The 11,345-nt window shown below is 40.5% G+C and overlaps 1 long non-coding RNA gene across 1 annotated transcript; it reads right to left on the reverse strand.

Moving 5' to 3' along the window:
• Positions 1-1,323: 1,323 nt before the first annotated feature.
• Positions 1,324-6,186, reverse strand: LOC122459215. Its single transcript, XR_006279744.1, has 3 exons — positions 6,175-6,186; positions 2,678-2,679; positions 1,324-1,445 (listed from the first exon to the last, which is right to left on the reverse strand). It is a non-coding gene; the product is annotated as an uncharacterized LOC122459215 (long non-coding RNA).
• Between the last annotated feature and the right edge of the window lie 5,159 nt (positions 6,187-11,345).

Here is an 11,345-nt window from a genome sequence, read left to right on the forward strand (position 1 = left end):
CACAAACAAGTATGAAGTTTACCCATATACAATACATTGTTGATATCCTAGTAAAATCTACACTTAAAATCATTTTTCCATTTTCTAATGATTCCATTCAGCAGTTCAACTTATAGTTTGTTTAATGGTATTCCTCTGCTAGCTTCCTATATTTGTACAGTGCAATATGCAATACAAACTTTTAAAATAATGTGCAGGGGAGTGGGTTGAAGGGGAAGACACCCACAGAATTTTTTTAAATGCTGGTTTGTTCGTCTGAAGGAAAGGACAATGACTGAGCAACTGGACTGTCCTGCCCTACAAATAACATTGTGAAAACACTAGTGTCCTTTGTAAACAAGTTAAATTAAATATATTTAAAATATAAGGGTCTGAGACCAAAGAGAGTCTGCTACAGCTATATCCATTCTGAAATCTGAAACTCAAGAGCATTAACAGCTGATCCAATTACATAATATTAGCTGCTCTGGAATGGAGTCATGAACAGCAAGGTCAGGGCATGGAGCTTCTTGCAGATGTTGGACTTGGTTGACACCTGCAAATCATTTGGCAGCCACTGTTTGTTTAAGTCTCCTCTCATGCTACCAGTTTTTCTCTGTTTGTTTTCACTCTGAAGCTTAGCTCCCTTGAGACTGAAAGAGCTGGAGGAAAATTAGTGTGATCCTTTTGCTATGTGCAAGTCAAATGAGCATAATCACAGTCCATTTTATTTTCATTTTATTTTCCGGCCTCAGCAGACAAGTCAATAAACAGCTCCCAAATTATTAATGATGGGTTTACTCTCAAGTACAGTTCTCATTTTTCCAACAAAGCAGCTTTCATAGTCAATCACCCTTCCAAGTTTAAATTATAGCATGGGGTGCAGAACACTGGTAAGCACTTGAGAAACATGTTCATTATTTCACTAAATTCATGTCAGCTTGTCCACACATTCAACTTCGTGCAGGTGTAATTTCAGCTCTCTGCTTCCACAGAAATTCTCCCCATAGACACAATAATTACCAATATAAACACAGAAGAGGTCCCTTTGGAGGAATGGCATTGTGGGAGGGTTCCTTTTTTCATCATTTTCAGTAGCTCTTCTACTGAAATCCATCACCTGTTATTAATAATAATAAAACACTCAAAGTAGTGTTTGGAGGTTCATTCATTTGTCTGTAAAATTATTTAAAAGCCATAGACAGAAGGTGCAAAAGCCCTGCAAAGAATGAGGACAGATTGTTATTACTATTGGTCAAGATCCTCAAAAGTGACTAGTGATTTTTGGTGCCTCAATTTTGGGCTGCCCAAAGAGACATCATGAAGGGGCCTGATTTACAGAGGATGGGTGTGCTGACATGGCCCCCAAAACTGAGGAACCCAAACTCACCAATTGCTTTTCAAATATAAGCCAATAATAATAATCAATCAATCATCATCCTTTACCTGTCTATAGCAACTTCTGTCTGTGGATTTCAAAGCATTTACAAACTCGAATGAAGGAAACTCCCAAACACTCCTGTGAGGTAATAAATAATTATTGTCTCCACTGAACTGATGGGGAAAACTGATTCTGAGTGAAGTTCATATGACTTGCTAGAGCCAGAAGAACACAGATAAATCTCTTGACTGCCAGTCCCATCCTTGAACTATTGGCACTTAGATATCACAGTGACAGGGGCCTAAGAAATACCTTAGCTCAAATTAGATCTAGGTAGGGCAGAAACACTAGTGATTGAAACAGACTGAATTTTGATATCTAAAAAATGATTGAGATCTTTCTTTTCTTTATTCAAAAAGCCAAATACATGTCATGGGAGAATAAATATGGGCATTCACTGCAGTTTACGAGTTAAAATCAAAGTCCATATATACTAGGCACTGTAGTATCTTAGGCCCAAATCCACAAAGGCATTAAACTCCTTTCAGCAGAAGTTTGGAGCTTAAATACCTTTATGGATCTGGGACACACTGCCTAAAATGAGAAGTTTCCCAACCAATTAGCAGGATCCTTGTTTGAAGACAAAATAATCATGACCTTGCAGTACTTGCTGCCATCACACTGCTTCCCTCTTACTATGCCAGCTGGATTACTCCACAGTGTCATCATATACACAAGGGAAGTGAAGCAAGCTTGGCAGTCAGTGTAGCTAACTGGAAGAGGATTAGAGCATAGAAGCTAAATCTGGTATACTGCAGTTTGCTGTTAACAGAGTGATACAAAACAAATCTTGTTAATCTAATTGTACTACACTAGCCATTGAAGGTATGGATGCTGGTATTGGAAACAAACTGAATTCAGAAGGGTAATTAGGTATTTTCCTATCCCTAACGGAAAATGAATGTAATAGAGAAACATCTATGGGTTTTCTTTGCAGCCTAAAATATACAATGAGAGCACCTTACTTCTTACAATACTTCAAGACAGCTATGTCCTAACGTGATAAAGAAGCTGGCAAAATCCTGGGTTAGATTATTAGGGGTTGCGGGTAGAGAATCATCAGACTGAGCACAAGCCTGAGAAAGAACAGAGCGAAATATAAGATACACCTTATCCATATACCATATCCACACAGGCTTTCTCCAGGAAATGCCTGTAAATAACCAAATATATCAATAAAAAACAATAACTGAATGTGGAACTAACTCAGGTTAAGGAAGAGAGCATATTTTCTCTGTTCTGCACATTTTGAGATACATCTTCAGCGGGTACATTTCCTTTCATCTGGCTCAAAATTTTGCTGCTTCCTAACTCACAGAGAAGTGAAGTGACTTGCTCACAGCCACACAGGGAGTCAGTGACAGAGCTTTAACTCTCAGACTTGTCCTTTTCCCAGCCAAAGTGCTCTGTGTTAAGGTCTGCAAATTTGGAAGGGTGAGTTCTCATGACTGCCAGAAAACTTTCTAATTTTAGATTCTCTGCTAATCACCCATCTAATAATAGTAGTGTGTGTCTTTCTCTTCTATAACAATTCTGAAAGGTAATTATAGAATTGTAACGCTCCCACTCCCCCCAGTGTACAAAGTGCCTTCCGAAATTCCCTGATGGAGAGTTATGCCATCAAAACACCTCTAGTGCTAAATTAATTTTCCACCCCATTGATTAGTACCTGAAAACATAGAGAACTACAAGTTAAGATAAGTAACTGCTATTAACATTTCATACTTAAGTACCTCACAATTAATGTTCATATCTATTGCCTTGGAAATAGAAAACTCATTAGAAAATTGTTTTAATTTGACCTTGTAACAAAGAATTGGAACTTTGATGTTCACCTATTAGACATACAAATGCACACAAACATACACAAACACTGCAAAGAACTTTACATATACAGTCCACACAGACCTTTGAGTTTCTCTTCTTTGAGAGGAAGAGGGTGGTTCTGAAAGAATAGTTTTAGTTTCCACTTAAAAATACTACACCAAGCCACAGTAACATCCCCAAACTGTGCGGTTTACAAGGGTCAACATGGAATAAAATGGGGTCATTGTATTGTATAATTTTGTATAGCTGACTTCACTTTCCCTCTAAATCAGACAGGTTTTTTAAGCAGTTCAGCCTTCTTCCTTAACTTAGGAATTGTGGATTTTTGGGTACCTAGTAAAGTGCTCTTAAACAATACTTAAGTATCAGTCACATTTTTCTGATTAAATTCTTCCTCCCAGCTGAATTGGCTCATAATTTTCTTCAGCTTTGTGAAACAAGCCCTTTTAAAGCACCAAGTATATACCTTACTGGTTTGGGACTTTATTCTGTTTGCACATTATAAATGTGATCAAGTCATGATCATTTGTACCTAAATTATTATTAATTTTCAGTTCAGTTCCTCTTTATCTCTCAAGACAATGTTTAATATATAATCTCTCTGGGTTGGATGCAACACTTTTTGAGATAGAAAATTGTCATCTATATAATTCAGAAATTTCAATGCTGTTTTAGTATTGGCAGCATGAGACCTCCAGCATATCTCACTCAAATTGAAGTCCCCCATGATCATTCATTTTTTCTCCCATACATTATATATCCTGTTCCCTTGTGCAAATGTGTGATCTATAGCAGATACCAACTAGTATCCCATCTTGTACTTTATCTGCCATGAGATTGAACTATAAGTATTTAAGATCATTTTCTTCCAAGTTATCAGTAACTCTGTTTTTGACATAGAGTTCCACTTCCCTTCCCCTCTTTTGCACACTCAATCATTCCTAGATAGGTTATAACCATTGATTTTAAAATTCCAGTCATTGGATCACCCCACCAGGTTTCACTAATACTAACTAGATCGAATTTATGCTAATAATGAGCAATTTCAATGCCTTTTCTTTGTTACCTGACTCCTAGTATTGGTATATAGGCAATTAAGAAATTTCTTCCCTTCGTGTCTTTTGGTGCCTTGATTTTGTTCTCAGCATCTTAATTTTGTGCTAATGAGTGCTCATATCTTTCATTTTTTTACCCTCCCCTTTATTATTAGTTTAATACCCTCCTGACTACTCTAGGTAATCTTAATTCTGGCATTTCCAAACTTCTGAGCCTTTGTCTTTGCAATCTTAATGTGTGTTGGGGGAAGGGGGGAGGCATAATTTTCTAGGTTTTTAAAAAAGCAAACTGAACAAATAGAAATTCCATTTGTTGCACCACATTGACATCCACATGGTTCAAGATGGGACCTTTAGCTCTACCACACACAGACCACTGACACTTGAGTTATCAGAGTAACTAGTAGCAGTAGTAGATTGCCATCTTCTGTGTGGACCAGCCCTACAAGGAGATGAGACACAGATGTGGTCAGTGGGTTTCACAGATGTTTGCTGACAGCAGAGGAATGGTGATACTCAGGAATCTTGGGCTCCATCGCAGGCTCTGAAGGGGAGTGTGATCTAGTGCACACAGATCCCATCAGCATGACCCCTTCTTTCTCCAACCTGTCCCAGTCCCAATCCTGTCTCTTCTTCACCCATGGCTGCTTGCCCTAGTCCCATTTTTCTTGCCTACCCACTATCAGTCTCCTCTGCTCAGGATTCTCAACCCAATCCCAGTCTCCTTGCCTGGCTAGTACTAATCTCCCTTTCCAGACTTGCTGTCTGAGTCCCAATCTCCCTCACTACACCCATTCCCAGTCTCCTAGTCCATCTAGTCCTAGTTCCCCCCTTCCAGCCAACTCGTTGTCCCTAATCTCTTTGCCCAGCCAATTCTAGTTCTCCCCCTGAACCCCATCTTCCTTCTCCCCAATCCCATGTTTCCCCACTCTGGTTCCCCCACACACATACTCCAAGTCTCCTTGTACAATCAGTCCCTGTCTCTCCTCCTCCCTCCCGCTCTTCATCCAATCTCAGTGTTCCACCTCCAGCCAAATAGCTCCCACTTCCCTTCCCCATTTCCCTCACCAATTCCCAGCCCCAGTCTCCTTAGCCAGCCAGTCCCAATCCTGGTTTTCCTTTACCCTCCCTCCCTGCAGTCCCAGTCCTAGCAGACCACATGTCTCAATCTACGTCTTTCCCTCACCCTGGTCTGGCTTTTGTCTCCTGTTCATTCACATCAAATGGCTTCCTCCTCCATGCTATCTGAGTGCCAGCAGGAGCGTTGCTGAGAGCTCAGAAGTGACTGGGTCACTGCTAGTGCCCAGAGCCACCCAGCCTGGAAAAGCTGGAGCAGCCATTGCAGGGAAAGTCCAGCTTCATCCAGATACTGGCACATATGTAGTCCTTTCACAGGTGAGAGCTCATGCTCAGTCACTCTGTAGGGATGGCCACGTGCAATCAGAGTAGTACTAGGAGTAGGAGCTGTGGGAGGCTCTAGCGTGCTCAGTGAGGATGGAATCTTTGGAGATTTTAGCAGTGAAAAGCAAAGAAGTCTCTCTTGGGCACGTGCAAACTGAGGTTTTTCAAAAGTTTATAACTTGGCCAAATTTGGGCAGATTTTCACAGAAGTGGCAAAAGGCATATCCCTGACACAGAGGCCATCCCTCATTCCAGTCCCTGCTACAAAGCATGGGGGTACTAGAGCTATTTAAAGAAAAGGTTGTCAGACTACTTTAACCAAGGCACAGCAATGTATTTTTCCCTACCCTTGTCCTCGAAAATAGTTGAACCATTTTGGTGGCAAGTTTTCAAAAAACTTCAGCCTAAGGCAGACAACCAATATGAAAAATTTCAGATCAAATGGTCTGGAAAAGTTATAAGCTATGAAACCAAGGTCTTATAATGAAAACTGTCAGATAATCTTAATAATAGGTGATGCTACAACTAGCCATGCCTCTAACATCTCTCAGAAAGCTGAGTTGCATCAGCCCAGTAGCAATGATGGTCTCTGTCTACCATCAGCATTACCTCAAGAGTTCAGGTGCTCCTCCGCCTGCAGCCTCCAGTACTCCCTATCTCACACTGTCTATCTCCAACCACCCAGCTACACTGCCTTCAGTTGAATTTCTCAGGTCATCTAGGTTTGTATTGATCACTATGGCACGTCTCCTGTGGTAGCTGGGCATGTTCACTGGGAATTTGAGGAATGGATGAATTGGTGGTTTTGGTGTACTGGTGGATGATCCATGCTTGGAGCAGTGTGCCTCCAAGCTGAGAAATTCCAAACAATAAGGAAAAAGAAAGAGGAAAGGAGTGACCTTTAGTATTTTATGTTAACCTGCAAACTAACCATTTCCACAGTAGCATTATAGGAGTTCCCTGTGCAGCAAAGTGATAATGCAGACAGGATGTATTTTTCCTGTTCAGTCACTGATCATGGTAAAAAATAATATCCTCAATGCCATAAGAATAGTACAGTACAAAGGAATTGCTGGTGATAGAAATAAATATGTATGTCTTCTTTATTCTGAGAGTTACTTTAGCGTGTTGGGTGAGCTGCTCATGCCAAGCCCTGTTAGGTTTCTGGCCTCTTTGTCTTTTCAGGAATGCTACGAATTTTGTGCCACCTCTCAGCAGACTTTAGAGCTTTTCTTTTCCCAAAGACATTAATCAGCAAACTTCCTTCAGACTATTCTTGTTCATGGCACTGCATGGTACCTGCTAGAGTTGGCATATGAGAAAAGGCATTAATCCCTTCTCTAATTTATCAAAGGTCTCTGAGAACATTTTTCTGACAACATTTCCAAGTGCTTAAGAAAACAAAGCAAAACAAAACAAAACAAAAATAATCCAGAAGTTTCAAACCGTACTCACTCATCTTTACCTGCTCTGCCATCTCAATGCAGTGGAGAGGGGGGAAAGCATTATCAAATGTCAGATCTTTGCAAAGTTTCTCATTCAAAGTTCCTCATGGGATCTTAACAAGGAGGATCTTTAACAAAACTGTTGCATGGTATTGGAGATTTATATGGCAGCAATTTAATTTTTTTTTACGAAAGAAATTAAAAACAGAGAGAACTGAAACTTTATACAGAAGTTTTCTGTACTGAATATTTTCCAAAGCATACAAGTGCCAACTACCACCTCTTATCAGTTAAATAAAGTTAAATAAATATGGTGCTCCATATGGACTGAATCCTGGCCTCTCTGCAAAAACAGATTAAACAGGTTTTCCATAGGGAATCTCCATAGAGGCAGGGTGAGGATGGAATCCTCTCCTTCCACAATGCAACGTATCAAGGCAATCACTGCTTCCCTAGTCCACCATATCAGTGTAAACTGATTGGGTGAAATTCTATGCTGAGCCTCTAAGAGATGCAGCTCAGAACTCACAGCCAATTGGGAGGGTGGCTATAATGGTTCTAAGCCATCTTTATGCCCTCCCAGTGCATGGGACAGGTACAGGAGCCTATCTAAGTTTTGGCAGCTTCCCCAGCTTGCCCTATGGGCCAGAGTGCTGCACAGAGCTTCCCACACTTCTCCTATCCTCTGTTTTATCCACGATACATTCCCTAGACCAGACTTGCAAGGGGGCCTGCAGAAGGCAACCTTAAAGCTGTGTTCCACAGTGCCTGCACTGGGGGAATCCTTCCCCATCCAGAAATGGGACTGTTATTGCCCCTTTATACTGCCACACCCTTTTACCTGGCATAAAGGGCCAGAGCATGGGGGGGGGGGCAAAGGGGGCATGTCACCCATTGTCCATGCTGCAGACCATTATACCATTTCCTAATGCTGCCACACAGAGATACACATGAAGCATTGTTCCACATAGCGAAGAGACTCTGGTCTCTTGCACAGCCTTTTCTTGCCACCTGTACAAATGAGCCACTATAATTTTTTTATGATTAAAGCCTTCTACCACCAAGGAAAGAGGTGGGCTTTAACTCTAAGAAGTTAGCCATAGACAAAAGCCAAAAGACGTCTTTTACAATGTGACTAGATTTCCTTTCCTCCTATACACATATAACAACCCAAACTGGCCAAATGAAAAATTGATGAGATTAACAGTGTAACAATACACTGTACAGTGTCTACATTTCCCTCACCTTGTCTCCCAGTGGTTGTTTTGACTACAAGGTACTGCCATTTGTTATAAATCACTCCTAGATATTTCAGTTCCTGCTGTCTTTCTGATTATACTTCACCTATATATTTTCTTTTTCCAGACAATAGTTCACTTTATACAGATTGCTTTAAATATCAAAATGCTTGCAACTTTTGCATAGTGTGCTTTGCAGTGTGCTCATGCTGAGCTTTCCAATTGAACCACTACCAAAGAACTCTGGATGCAAAATGCCACCTCTGTTATCAAACATCTGCCTAACATACTGTAAAGCATCTTGGGCTAAAAAAATAATTTATTATTACTTATATTCTGTAGCACCATAAGGGTGCCTGGCAGACAAATGCATAGATAAAGAGACAGCTATTTAGGATAGGAACTACCATTTGCTGTGTGTTTGTTCAGAGCCTAAAGCTATGGGGCTCTAACCTAATTGAGGCTTCTTATTGCTACCACAGTATCCCTACTGCCTCCTGCACCCCCCAACACACTGCCTATAGCAGGAGAGAAGAATGGGGGTGGCATAGAGAGTCAGCTGTGCTTCCTCTTACCCAGCCTAGGATTCCCCACTGCTCAGAGAATCTCCTGAGTGTATTCAGCTGTGCATTTAGTGCATTTTTAAGTCCCCTTTGTGCTGTGGTGGTGAAAAGGGACTTAGTGTGGCTGAGCATCTGGTCCAATGCTACTCCATTGTAAAACTAGTGTGAATTAAAAGAGAATAAGATTCATACTATGCAAACCCTGCAGCCTTTACTCACATGAGGAATTCCACTGTGATTATGGAGTAAAGGATTGAGCCCTAAATGTGGTTCTAATTTGCCAGTAATTAGAATATCAATGTCATCTGTATTTTTAAGGATTCTAGTGGAACATACTGTTAACCTATTCATAGTCAGTTATTAAAGATCCCATCAGCGGTGCACAGTTCTTCAGATAAACCCATGAAATATAATAAAGCTCTGTTTGGGAAATTTCAGTGTCAGGGAAGAATGCAGGAAGGGTGGAACGGCAGCTTTCTGATGGAGTAATTTTAGATTTTATTGTAATGTCTGCCAGTGAATATTCCACATGCAGAGATTACTAAAGCACGCTGTGAAAGGCTACAGCCTGCCCTGTCACCCTAAAAGGATGTTGGGTTTGGATGCGTTCCAGGGCAGCAGGATGTGTGGCCTGGATTAGAACACAGAAATATTCCTAACATTCATTGCTTTTTAGTGATGTCATCCTTACTAGCTGTTGCAAGTCCTTCTGCTTTTCCGCATAGAAGCTCTTCTAATACTATCAAAACTTCCTGATGAGAAAAGATTTCAAAACAAGACGGTAAGTATCTTACCCTAGCGATGATAAAAGCAGAGAATCACTCATATACAGCATTTATGGAAAGTATAACTCAGCATGGATGACTTAAATTTGATTTCAGGATATGCCAAAAAATTCCAAAATAAAAGTCACTGAACTATACAAAGTGGTTAATTTTAGTGTTTTCATTTAGGTTCTTAAATGTAAAATATCTCAATTTGTCTCGAAACTTGAGTGTGCTTCTCCTACTGTAGAACTGAGTGAGCAGTTAATCTCACACTGCAATCGTATTTTTGATGTAATTCATAAAACATGCAATTCCTGGATTATAAAATGAAACGTGAATAAACTCGAACATTTTCTGCTCACAAAAATATACACTGGCCACCCTTAATCATGGCACGTGAACTCTGCCTGCAAACCAACAGAAATGCCAGCTTTTCGCCAATTACTACAATCTAGTGCAGAAGAGACCAAAGCATAGGCTAAAACCAAGAGATATTCCAAGTGTGGTCATAAGAATGTTTACTGATGTTATTAACAGGCACTGGAAAAAAGAAAGTTCAGAATCAAAATGACTCCAAGGTCACATTGCTTCTTGAAGCAGATTTAAAGCTTCAAAGTGTAAAATCAGAGAAGTAAATGCTTCCAGGTGGTGAACTGAAGTACAACCAAAAGGAGATGTTTTCTCAGCATTCAGTTTCACAAGGTAAAACTCACCCAAGCATGAATCTCAGAGACACAAGTGCTAAGTCATGCCATCACTTCATTCCATTTGGCAGGAATACAAAGATAGTTCTATATATTGGCAGCACACGTGAGCAATGAAATCTAACTCTACTTATGGGAACAAGAATAGAGTCCCAAGGAACCTCCCTGTTTAAAAAAAAAGTATCACAACACTGGCTATCCAAAAAAAACATGCTGCATCCACTTCAGAAGATATGCTTCAAAGCTTTTGTTAGTAGGTCTCAGGCCTGCAGGTTTGAAGTGTTTGGCCGGCAAGACAAGAAGCAGCTGCTAAGTTTGCAGAGAATGGTACTTACCTGCTCCCATTCCAACAAAGATGCGTAAAGGTAGTCCAGCTTGCTCAGCAACCGCCAACATTCTGAGATTCCTCCATCACTGCTACTTACGGAGCTGTGCAGAATTGCTCCTGCATACAGGCATACAGAGATACTTTGCCTAGTAAATTCACTATAATAGGCTTTGCCCCACCTATTCCTAGCCTTCCTGGTATAATAAGCTTGCCAGGGGCAAGATGAACCTTGGTCAGAACAGCATGGGCAGTAGCTGTTCCTCACCCAAAGCCCCTTGAATTCAATTCACACACGATTGTATTAATTTAGATGGAATGTGTGGGCCCAACAAATCGAAAGTGTTAACAAGACCTTGTCACTGTCCAACATTAAACAGTGTTAAACAAAGTTCAGGGTCTGATATACAGAGACTTCAGCTTGCTTAGTACCATGGCAAACACACCATTAAAAAGCCTTTTAACCTTTTATTAAAGATACAGAAAAAGAAGAAAACCCAGTTAAAGCATCTGAAATGTAAAGTATTAAGTAAGCCGTTCATTTTAACAACATCCCTTGTTCCCTTTCTCTCTAGCTGGAGACAGTGTTTAGAGGGAAAA

This window comes from Dermochelys coriacea, chromosome 3 (assembly GCF_009764565.3).
Source record: "Dermochelys coriacea isolate rDerCor1 chromosome 3, rDerCor1.pri.v4, whole genome shotgun sequence".
Taxonomy (NCBI): Eukaryota; Metazoa; Chordata; order Testudines; family Dermochelyidae; genus Dermochelys; species Dermochelys coriacea.